General features: G+C 39.9%; 1 long non-coding RNA gene across 1 annotated transcript in view; it reads right to left on the bottom strand.

Moving 5' to 3' along the window:
* The window catches only part of LOC109548561 (uncharacterized), a 385,148-nt gene that overhangs the window by 153,964 nt on the left and 218,903 nt on the right, over positions 1-12,281 (bottom strand). The window contains exon 5 of the long non-coding RNA XR_012332147.1: positions 9,698-9,800. This is a non-coding gene — a long non-coding RNA (uncharacterized lncRNA). The remainder of the gene's footprint in view (positions 1-9,697; positions 9,801-12,281) is intronic.

Below are 12,281 nucleotides of genomic sequence, written 5' to 3'. Positions count from 1 at the left end.
CACAAATAACTAAAGCATTTTAAAACACGTCGAGCTGGTTATCCAGCAGCTATGCTTGAAATCCTTCAAAGGCTTCCCCTGATACTCTGAATTAAACCCAAACTCCTTAGTGCGGTTTGCAAAGCCCTCCATGATCTTCTCCAAATCCAAGTCATCCCTTTCTCCCTCTGACCTTCTGTGTGACCTTCTCCTGCCACACCCTCCTGCTTGCCACCCCTCTGCCTTGCCAGCCTCTTACTATCTCAATCCTTTGCCCATTGTTTCTGTTTCCTCCCCCTTTTCACAGTCCTGCCTTCCTCCTGTGTGGGGGATTCCCTGGCCCTCCCTGGTGACTCTAAATGAACAATCATGTTCTATACCTTCTCGTTCCCACCCTTGGGGTGCTCTATTACAACCCACGTTCTTTTCTCTTCTAGCCTTTTACGCAAGTTAAATTACGTGTTGTTGTTTTGGGAGGTTTGCCTGTTTAATAACTGTCTGTCCTGCAGGTTCCACCCAGACAGCAGTGGCATGTGTTTTGACCACCACTAAGGATCCAGCTCCTAGTTCAGTGCCTGGCATATAGCGGATGCACCATTAAAATGTGAGCCAAGGATGATGACTGAGTCACAAAATACAGTGAATGTTCCCATGAATTGAACTTCAGACTTTAAAGCACAGAGACAAATAATAATTATTATTATTATAAAAACTTGATGGAAATATTTCCATGTCTCTTTAAATTGACTACTTGAATATAGCATAACATTTTTCTGGCAACTCAGGGCCACAGTAATGAACAGTAAATTGTGTGCCTTAGAGAATGGAATGCTGTCCTGGGAGATTAACGCTACTACAGGGTTATTTATGATGATGCTCATTGCCTGAGGTCGCTACGCTTTCTGCATTTGTATGTCTGCTTTCCTTGGTTTTTCTGCTTCTGTCATCATCAGGCCATCAAACCAACTTCTTGAACTTCTCAGTGAACCTTCTTTAAGCCACTCACAACCCTGTTCTACTTTGCCACTTTAATCTGTTTCTGGGCTCGGAAATTAGACAACAATCCTGGCGAGATGTGAGCAAAGTAACAGCAGATGGGCTCATCAAATGCCTGTTGGAGAATCCAGTGAGGAGACTTGTATCTATGTTAGGCACTCGAGATAATCTGCTTCCTTACAGGTTAGTACCTTTGCTCCTGACAGAAGAGTTTGCCAGATAAATCAGCCCAGAATATGCAAAGTGTGCTCAAATTATTAAATGGCTAAACTTCTGTAGCCCCTGAAAAAAATCTCCCCTCCAAGACTCTACTCTCAATACTTCTGGCCACCAAAAAGTGTGAGGGTTTTTCCCCACCGAGCAGTTCTCTAATTCTCTACGGACCAGCTGGGTGTCCTGCAATTCAACTCAATTCTGACACCATCTACCTGCAGTTCACATCAGATCCCAAGGTTAAGGGCTCTGTCCACAAACTGCCCCCTTGCCCACACTCCGACTTCAGATGCCAATCGCAGGTCCAGGTTGTCACCTGTGCTTCTGACTGACCAACTGTAAAGGGGAGGTTCCCACAGTCCCCTCCTGGGTTCAATAATTTGCTAGAATGGCTCACAGAACTCCGGAAAGCAGTTTACTTTGTGAAAGGATTTCAATCTAAAATGGAACCGGAATGTGAAATGGAGAATCTCACGCATGCACCCTAACGAAATGAAAACTTACGAGATGAGACTGATATGCCGTAAATGCCTTAAAACCAAGACTTGTCTCCTGTCCAATGAACTTCCGCCAAGAATTTCTCCCCATCCTCTTAGCCAATGAAATCACTCCTTGGTCTCTGGCTGGACTTCCTCCTCTCTGCACTCCTTGCCTATAAATACAGCCTGCCCCACATCCTCAAAGGACCCTCCTGGAGCTTGCTACAGCATTTGTTTTCAAATCGCAATTCCTCTGCTATTCCCGAATAAAGTCAGTTTCAGGTAATTTGACTTTTTATTTAGGTTGAGCACCTACTAGATTACTGGTTTATCATAAAGGATACAACTCAGAAACAGTCAGATGGCTCAGACAAAGAGGGCAATGTATGGAGGAAGGGGTACAGAGCTTCCATGCCCCACGTGTTAATCAACCCAGAAGCTCTTGAAACCTCGTACGTACTACAGGGATTATCAAGGAGGCTTTATTCCATAGGCTTGACTGATTGAATCATCGGTCATTGGTGATTAGTTCAACCTCCAGTCCCTCTTTCCTCCCTGGAAGGAGGATGAGGGGGTGGGTGAAAGTTCCAACTCTCTAGTCACAAGGTTGTTTCCCCTGGCAACTAGCCCCATCCTATGGTAATCTAGGTGCTTTCCAAAAATTCCCTCATTAACATAAACTCAGATGTGGTTGAAAGGGGCTTATGAAAAACAAAAGACATTCTTTTCATCTTATCTCTCTGGAGCTATCTCAGGATCTGAGGACAAAAGACCAAATATTAAACAGGAAATGCTCCCGTGCTCTTATCATTTAAGAAATCACAAAGGTTTAGGGGCTGTGTGCAAAGAAGAACAAATGTGTGTGTGTGTGTGTGTGTGTGTGTATGTGTGTGTGTGTATGTGTGTGTGTATTAACATATATATGTTTCCTATTTTTTATTGAAGTATAGTTGATTTACAATACTGCGCACAGCAAAGTGATTCAGTTGTATTTTTTTGCAGATTATTTTCTATTATAGATTATTACAAGATATTAAATATGTGCTATGCAGTAGGTCCTTGTTGCTTATCTATTTTAAATACAGCAGTGTGTATCTGTTAATCCCATATTCCTGATTTCTCCCTCTCACCGCCTCCCTTTCTCCTTTGGTAACCATAAGTTTGTTTTCTATGTCTGTGAGTCTGTTTCTGTTTTGTAAATAAATGCATTTGTATTATTTTTTAGATTCCATATATAAGTGACAAATCTTATAATATTTGTGTTTCTCTGTCTGACTTGTTTTGTTTATTATGATCATCTCTAGGTTCATCCATGTTGCTGCAAATGGCAATATTTCATCCTTTTTTATGGCTGAGTAATATTATATATATATATACCACATTTTCTTTACCTATTCATCTGTTGATGGACTCTTGGAAAACAGGATGGCGGTTCCATAAAAAACTAAAAATAGAGCTAATATATGATCCAGCAATCCCACTGCTGGGCAAATATCCAGAAAAGATGAAGACTCTAATTCAAAAATATACACCCAATGTTCATAACAGAACTACATTTCTTACTAGAAATCACAATATTCCCCTCACCTCCGTACCCATTTGAATTCTTTGCACTTCCATTGTAAAAGGGGCGAGAGAATGCACATTTAAATATAAATGCCAATGATACATGGAAAAACATATTGGGATCGATTCTTTTGAAGGGAAAAAGAAAATCAAAGAAAAATATTATGTGCCAAAAGTATGAATGGTGAGTTGATAACTCAGAAAACATACCTGAAAGTAATGTCAAGGATCAAAGCTGAAAAAAATACCTCTGCTTAAGGAAACTTTTTATATGTGAGATAATAATCTAATATTGACCAATAACCAAATTAATGATATTTTCCTCCATGAAGACTCCTTTCTGAGTTAGAAAGGAGAAAGGGGTTAATTGGAGAGCAGATTGAAAATGGGAGATATGAAGTCTATGACTGTTTTTTAAGGATGACTCACCATGAGCTCTTGTAGATGACTGACTGTGAAGAGTGAGAAAACGAATGCATTAAACCATAGGCATTTGAGCCCAGTAGCTTTCTGGGGAACTCGTCTCCACTCTTTGAACTATTTTATTGAATAAACTAAACTTACAAATCTCACAATGTGCAATAATCCTAACGTGGTTCTCCAGTCTTTCTAGAATACATTAACATCACTCTCTGAAGTGAAACTACAAAAAGCACATTCATGTATTTTTAAGTGTTTGGATTGCACCTTGTCCCATTTCAAAAATGACTGAAGTAGCTTATAAGAAATACATGGATACAATAGGGAAGGGAATAGGGAATACAATAGGGAATAGGGAAGTTAAAAACAAAAGGAAATGAATGCTAGTAGAAAACAATTACATCTAAGCTAATATCAAAAACGAATGATGACATTTAGGTTCAACTCTGAACTTTTGGCTCCTTTCTAGAAGCCAAAGTAAACAAAGGTCAGTGATGAATTATGCATTTCTTTTTTGAACAAAAGAAATATTTATTTAGGAGTTAAGCAACCTCTAAGAAGTACTATTGCAGAAATCCTTTTACAAATGACTTTGGACAACATAATAAACAATCCACAGACAACTCCTGTCCAGATGTTGTTTATATGTTCACCAAAATAAATCTACATATCAGTAAATTATATTTATGTGCATTATAAGTATGTTATATATACATACATGTCAATTTCTGAGTTACAGCACACATATCTACATATATATTCACACACAGTACAATGGACTAAATGTTTCTGTCCCCTCAAAATTCATTATGTTGAAATCCAATACGATGGTTTTAGGAGGTGCGGCCTTTGGGAGCTGATTCATGAGGGTGGAGCCCTCATGAATGAGATTAGTGTCCTTATAAAAGAGACCACAGAGAGCTCTCTTGCCCTCTTTCCACCACATGAGAATGCAAGAGGACCTTTACCAGAACCCAACCATGCTGGCATCCTGATCTCAGACTTCCATCCTCCAGAATTATGAGAAATAAATTCTTGTGTTTACAAGCCACCCAGGCTATGGCATTTTGTTATAGCAGCCCAACTTGACTAAGACATACATATACAGGTATATATATATATACACATGAAGTAACTCAGAGAAAGTATTTCTCTAAGGAAGTAAAGTACTAGGGCTGTATAGGTTGTGGGCACTGGTGGCCACAACAATTCCTCCCATCCCTGTATGCTAGCACTTGGCAGTGTGACTTTCCACTCCCTCATCAAGAGGTGGAGTAAATTTCTCCTTCCCTTGAATCTGGGCTGGCCCTGTGACCAGCTCGGACCAACAGAAGTGATGTGTGTGACTTCCTCGCCTGGGCTTCCAGAGGCCTTGCAGCTTCTGCTCTCGTGTTCTAGTTACAGGACTGCCCTCACATGCAGAAGCACAGGCTGGCTTCATGAGGCTAAGAAGCCGGCTGGAGAAGAGGCCCAGCTGATGGTCAGCACTAGTTGCCAGACACGTGAGTGAGGCCAGTGGAGATTATCCTGCTCTAGTCAAGACATCAGATAAGTGCAGCCTCATGAGTGACCCCAGGAGAGTCCAGAAGAACTGCCCAACTGGGAGCAACCAAAACTGGTAACCACCAGGATGGTGAGGTTAATACATGGTGGTTTTAGCCACTGAGCTTTGGGGTGGATTGTTATACAGCAAAGGTTGATATAAGATTCAAGGTATATGATCTCCTTAACACCAGAGCAAAATGGAAAAATCAAGAGAATTACGGTTGTTCACACTGCACTTCCCTAAGTCCTTTCAGGAATTCTGAGAAAAGGGAGATGAAGCCTAGACTTAGAACAGTCCCATTTTTACCTCTTGGGTAGAATAGGCTTTAATCTTTCTTTCTCTAAAATAAGTGTTCTTATTCTGACTTTTAAAAGGAGCAAGTTATAGTTCAAGTAGAGGATTCCTGGCAACAGCCCAGTACACACATAGTTCTTGCTTATGATGGCAGGAAACTTGTTGGCCTAGATTTCCCAGGTTAGTCCTGTGTTCAAATTTTCTCATCAAACTGTGTATTATTAGGGTAAGTCTTCTGATTTGAGGTTGGAACAATATGGATGCTATGTCTATATATTTGAGGACCATGTTTTCACAAAAGCATATTATCTTTTTCATGCACACATATCTAAAAGCATGGATATTAAAGTACATGGTCATCACTACTATAAAGGATAAGATTCATGTAGGGTGTGCCAAGAGTCGAAATGGAGAGACCAAAAACTAGGTCTATTCTAATAGTCCAAGTCAGAGATGGTGACTTGGATTCAAGTTTTGACAAGAGAATTGGGGAAAAAGATGAATTCAAGATTTGTTTTGGTTGTAGAATTGACAGAACTCATGACATAACTGTAAGAAAGAGAGGAAACAAGAGTACATACAAGTACACATGTCAAAGGTATATAGTTCGATAGATGGGTCCAGAATATAGATGAAATTTTTTTTCTTTTTTTATTGAAGTATAGTTAATTTACAATGTTGTGTTAGTTTCAAGTGTACAGAAAAGTGATTAAGTTATACATATATGTATTCTTTCTCAGATTCTTTTCCATTATAGGTTATTACAAGATATTGAGTATAGTTCCCTGCACTGTACAGCAGCTCCTTGTTGTTTACTTATTTTCTATATAGTAGTATGTATATGTTGATACCAAACTTCTAATTTATCTCTCCCCTTCCCCCACTATCCCCTTTGGTAACCATAAGTTTGTTTTCTATGTCTGTGAGCCTACATCTGTTTTGTAGTTAAGTTCATTTGCATCAGTTTTTTAGATTCCACATAAGTGACATCATATGATATTTGTCTTTGTCTAACTTACTTAATATGATAATCTCTAGGTCCATCCATGTTGCTGCAAATTGCATTATTTCATTCGTTTTTATGGCTGAGTACTATTCCGTTCTATATACTACATCTTCTTTATCCATTCATCTGTCAATGGTTGCTTCCATGTCTTGGCTATTGTAAATAGTGCTGCAGTGAACATTGGGGTGCATGTATCTTTCCAAATTAGAGTCTTCTCCTGATACATGCCCTGGAGTGGGATTTCGGAATCATATGGTAGTTCTACTTTTAGTTTTTTATGAAATCTTCACAATGTTCTCTGTAGAGGCTGCACCAATTTACATTCCCTTTTCTCCACACCCTCTCCAGCATTTATTATTTGTAGACTTTTTAATGTTGGCCATTCTGATTGGTGTGAAGTGGTACCTCGTTGTACTTTTGATTTCCATTTCTCTAATAATTAGCAATATTGAGCATCTTTCCATGCAGCTGTTGGCCATCTGTGTGTCTTCTTTAGAGAAATATCTATTGAGGTCTTCTGCCCATTTTTTGATTAGGTTGTTTGTTTGTTTCATATTAAGCTGTATGAGCTGTTTGTATATTTTGGAAATTAATCCCTAATTAGAGAATGTGGATGGGGTAGAAAACAGGGCCAAGACCTGAGCCTAGGGGGGCCCTACATTTAGAGGTCAGGAAGAGAGAGAAGAACTTATAAAGGAAACTAATAAAGAGGTAGAGCAAAACCAGGGTAAAGTCACAGACACCAAAAAATGAGAGTATTTTAAGAAAACACAGGCAGATAACTGGCTATACACAGTTGAAAGGTCAAATAAAATGAGAACTTATTAATCTCATTGGATTTGACAATACAGAGGCTACTCATGATCTTAACAAAAGCAGTGTCAGTGAAGTTTTCTGGATTGAACCAAATTGGAAAGGACTGTAGAGCAAATGGAAGGTGAGAAGGTAGAGGTACCATGTAGAAATAACTTTCTAAATGGCTTGTTGTAAAGGGGGACAGAGAAATGAGATGATAACTAGAAGAGATTGACATCTCAAGAGGGGGCTTGAGGTTTTTTTGTTTGTTTGTTTTATACTTTAGGTTGAGATATACAAAGTTTGTTTGCTCCTGGGAGTGAGGCAGTAGAGATGGAAATATTGATCATGCAGGAGAGAAGAAAAGTAAACAAAGGACAAAAGTCCTTGACAGAGGATGGAGTCCAGAGCTCATGGGCAAATTCGACTATTGATAGGATAATGACACCTTAACAGTTTCATCATGAGGGAACAGAGAAGATGTTGGTGGGTGTACATTCTGGTGGGTCTAGGTGCTTGGTGGTAAGATTAGGGCTTTCCTGGTTGATTGATTTTCTTTTCTCAAACACACATAAGTCTAGCTCATCAGCTAAAAGTGTCATTTGTGGCTAAAAGGTCTACATAAGAGGAAGGGGTCTGAAATAGTCACCTTTAAAATTAGCATGCACCTACTAGACAAAAGTAGTGGGATTACTTTGTAGTTCAGCTGGTATGAGACCGTTAGTTTGGCAGGGAGACAATCAGCGCAGTTGGGAATTTGCTGGCAGCAGACTCACACTAAAAAATTGCTAAAATCAAAAGTAAATGTTTCTGGTCTGGCAGTTTTCCTCCAAAGAGTAACTCAAGGATCCAGACTCCTCCTACCTTGTGATGCTGCTATATGACCTATGACCTCCAAGGTCACTGAGGAAGAGAGAGTGAATGAGTAGCTAGCATCCTGGTGTTTTACCATCTCTGCCTGAAAGGGATACACATCCTTGTGCTCACACTCCATTGGTGAGAACTAGTCAAATGCTCCCACCTAGAAACAAGGAGGCTGGAAAATATAATCCTGGACAGCTGCTTCCAGAAAGAGTGATACATGTGGAAGAGAAGCATGAATCTTTGGTGTCTCTATCACATCTATGAACAAGGAGATACAAAATGTCAGGCAGATTTAAAGTACATCAGATGAAAAAATGGAGAGTGATGCAAACTGCTTTTTAAATAGAATAATCAGTGAAGGCCTCTGTGGAGGTGAAATTTAAGTAAAGGCATGAAGTGAAAAGAGGGAGGTATTTGAGTTACAAGGGAATTGTGTTTAAAATGGCAGAAACAGCAAGTGCAAAGGCCCTGAGGCAGGCATACATTTGATGTGCTTAAGGTGGGGAGTGGTAAAATTTTTGTGTAAAGGGTCATATAGTTAATATGTAGGCTTTGATGGGCCATTAGATCTCTGTTACAACTACTCAACTCTATCATTGTAGCATAAAAGCAGCCATAGACACTATATGAACAATTGTGAGTAGCTATTATCCAATAAAGCTTCATTTACAAAAACAGGTAACAGACTCTGGTTTAATGAAAAGCAAGAAGGGCAAATTTCTTCCCAGAAATTTGAATAGTGGGCAAGGAGTTAGCAGCGGATAGAGAAGTCAGGGAGGAAACCAAGTGTTAGATCAGATAGAGCTTTACAGGCTACACTGTAAGGGTTTTGGATTAATTCCAAGGGCTTGGGAAAACTGTGGGAAAATTTTAAATAGGCATGTAAAATGATCTGATTTACTCTGGAAAAAGATGACTTTGGCTGCTGTAAGAAATAAACTCTATGGAAGTGAGAGCAGGAGTAGGGAGACCAGTTAGTATAAACAAGAGATGACGGTGGCCTCAACCCACATGTTAGCAATGAAAACGGGGAGGAGTTGCCAGGTTGGGAATGTGCCTTGAAGGGAGGACCTACTGGATTTGCTGATAGACAGATGTCCTGCAGAGGAGGTTCTTGAGCTAATGCGCTAGGAAGATCAAAGATGATGTAAAGTTTGAGATTTCAGAGGTGTTGCAGTTTCTGGAGGAGACATGGTCCAAGGCATGTCCACAGAAGTGAGTGTCTATGGTGAAAGCACACACACACACACACACACACACACACACACACACAAAATATATGTATATATATGGTGAGGATGAGTAGTGATCCTGGAAACCATGCTCGATGAGAAAATAAGAAATAATGTGTATTGATAATCTTGTGTCCTTTGAGTCAGCAGTGACCATGACAACACAAAGAGCCAGCTGTGTCATGCACTGTCCACTGACACGACCCTGTAATCAGAGAGGAACCTCTCCACAGATCTGCCCAGGAACCACAAGCAAAAAATAAGCAAATCAAAAGAAACATCGTTAAATAATATGAAACAGGCAAACCTTGGTTCCTGTTTCCTCACAGTTCCCACAAGGAAGCACAGTCTTGGCTGGAAGCGTGTCCTGATGTGATCTCACATTCGGTTGGACATCCATCCAACACCACCTGAAAAATAAAATTGAAAAGCAATTGAAATCTTTATGAACTTTCACAAAATGCCACTGAGATAGTTCATCCTTAAACTACTGCAACAATCCACAAACCCAGGTACAACAAGTGTCCCACAGTCTCCCTTCTGTCTCCCAAACTTCCCAGAACTTTCTCTGAAAGCTGGCCTGCACAAGTGTCAGGCAGGACTGAAGGGCAGCAGCCAGAGGGAGGCAGAGATGTTGAGAAAATTTGTCTGGAAGGCTCCTCACATGTGCTCCTTAGTCCACAGACATTTCCTCGCTGCCTACAGTACTGCGGGTCCTTCTGTCAAATAAATAGTGTTTGTGGTCACCTGCAGGAATGGTGGAGATGTCATCAGACTAGGCGATGGGCAGGAAGGGAGCAATAAGGAAGGCGATTCTAGCTACATAGCACAGGGAGATCAGCTCAGTGCTTTGTGACCACCTAGAGCGGTGGGATAGGGAGGCAGGAGGGAGATGCAAGAGGGAGGGTATATGGGGATATATGGATATGTATATGGATACGTATAGCTGACTCACTTTGTGATACAGCAGAAACTAACACTCCATTGTAAAGCAATTATACTCCAATAAAGATGTTAAAAAAAAAAAGGTGATTCTAGGGGAATTCCCTGGTTGTCCAGTGGTTAGGACTCCACACTTTCACTGCCAAGGGCACAGGTTCGATCCCTGATCGGGAAACTAAGATCCTGCAAGCCACATGGCGAGGCCAGAAAAAAATTTTTTAAAGGTCATTCTAGAGACCTGGACCCTGAAGAAGGACATCCTTGGCAGGCAATATGGTCAACAGTATTTACCATGCATGACTGGGTAAGGGGTCAGAAAATATCCTGAGTTCTTTCTTTCCCTCCCTTCCTTCTTTTCTCCCTTCCTTTTCTTTCTCTTTCCCTACTCTTTCTTTTCTTTCCTCCCTCTCTTTTTTCTCCAATGAGTATTTTATCTACCTATCAATCTATCCATTCATCTCTCTATCTATCTATCCATCTCTCTATCTCTCTGTGTATCTGTATTAGTCACGGTTCTCCCAAGAAACAGATAAATAGGATAGACAGAAAGATGATTGATAGATAGGTGATAGATAGCTAGGTAATTGATTGATACATACATATAAGAGGAGATATATAAGGAATTGGCTCATGAAATTATGGAGGCTAAGAAGTCCCACAATCTACCATCTGCAAGCCAGAGAATGAGGAAAGCTGGTGATGCAATTCAGTCTGAGTCTAGAGACCCAAGAATCGGGGGGCGGGGAAGGAGGGCAGGGGACAGAGGGGTGCTGGTGGTGTAAGTCCCAGTCTGAGTCTGAAGGCCCAAGAACCAAGAGGTGGGAGAAGATGGATGTCCCAGCTCAAGCAAAAAGAGCAAATTTGCCATTTCCTCCAATTTTCTTCTATTTAGCATGGCAATGAATTGGATGATGCCTACCCACGTTGGTGAGGACAATCTTCATTCAGTCTGCAAATTCAAATGTTCATCTCTTCTGGAAAAATCGTCACAGACACACTCAGAAATAATGTTTTAGCAGTTATCTGGGCATCCCTTATCCCAGTCAAGTTGACGTATAAAATCAACTGTCATCCTATCTACCTATCTATCTATCTATCCTGAAAGAAAAAAATACAAATAGATATGTATTACTAAATGTCAATACTGCAGCGAGTTGGATCCTGCCCAAAGGACCCTTAAAACTGTTTTCCCAAGAGCTCCATCAAGGGTACTTTAAGTGTGGTTGGTAGACCAGCAGTATCAGCATCCATCTGAGAGCTTTTTAGAGATGCAAGTTCTCAGGCCCCACCCTAGACCTACTGAATCAATAAATGGTGTTGGGAAAACTGAACAACCACATGCAAAAGGATAAAGCTTGACCACTATCTTACACCATACACAAAAATTAACTCAAAATGGATTAAAGACTTGAACATAAGACCTGAATCCCTTGAAACTCCTAGAAGAAAAGCTACATAGTAAACTCCTTGATATAAGTCTTGGTGATAATTTGTTTTGAAGTTTAGTTGATTTACAATATTGTGTTAGTTTCTGGTGTAGAGCAAAGTGATTCAGTTATATGTATTTTTTCAGATTATTTTCCATTATAGGTTATTATAAGGTTATTATAGGATATTGAATATAGGTCCATGTGTTGGTGATAATTTTTTAAATATGATACCAAAAGCAAAAGCAACAAAAACAAAAATAAATGTGTGACTACATCATTCTAAAAAGCTGCTGTATAGCAAAGGAAACTATCAACAGAATGAAAAGCAATCTACTGAAAGGGAGAAAATATTTACAAATGATATATCTGATAAGGGGCTAATATCCAAAATATATAAAGAACTCATACAACTCAACATCAAAAAAACAAACAACCCAATTAAAAAGTGAACAGAGGATCTGAACAGACATTTTTCCAAAGATGGCCAACAGGTATAAGAAAAGATGCTCAACATCATTA

Source organism: Tursiops truncatus, chromosome 5, assembly GCF_011762595.2.
Source record: "Tursiops truncatus isolate mTurTru1 chromosome 5, mTurTru1.mat.Y, whole genome shotgun sequence".
NCBI lineage: Eukaryota > Metazoa > Chordata > Mammalia > Artiodactyla > Delphinidae > Tursiops > Tursiops truncatus.
The sequence above is the reverse complement of the archived record's forward strand: the minus strand, read 5'-3'. Positions and strand labels throughout refer to the sequence as shown.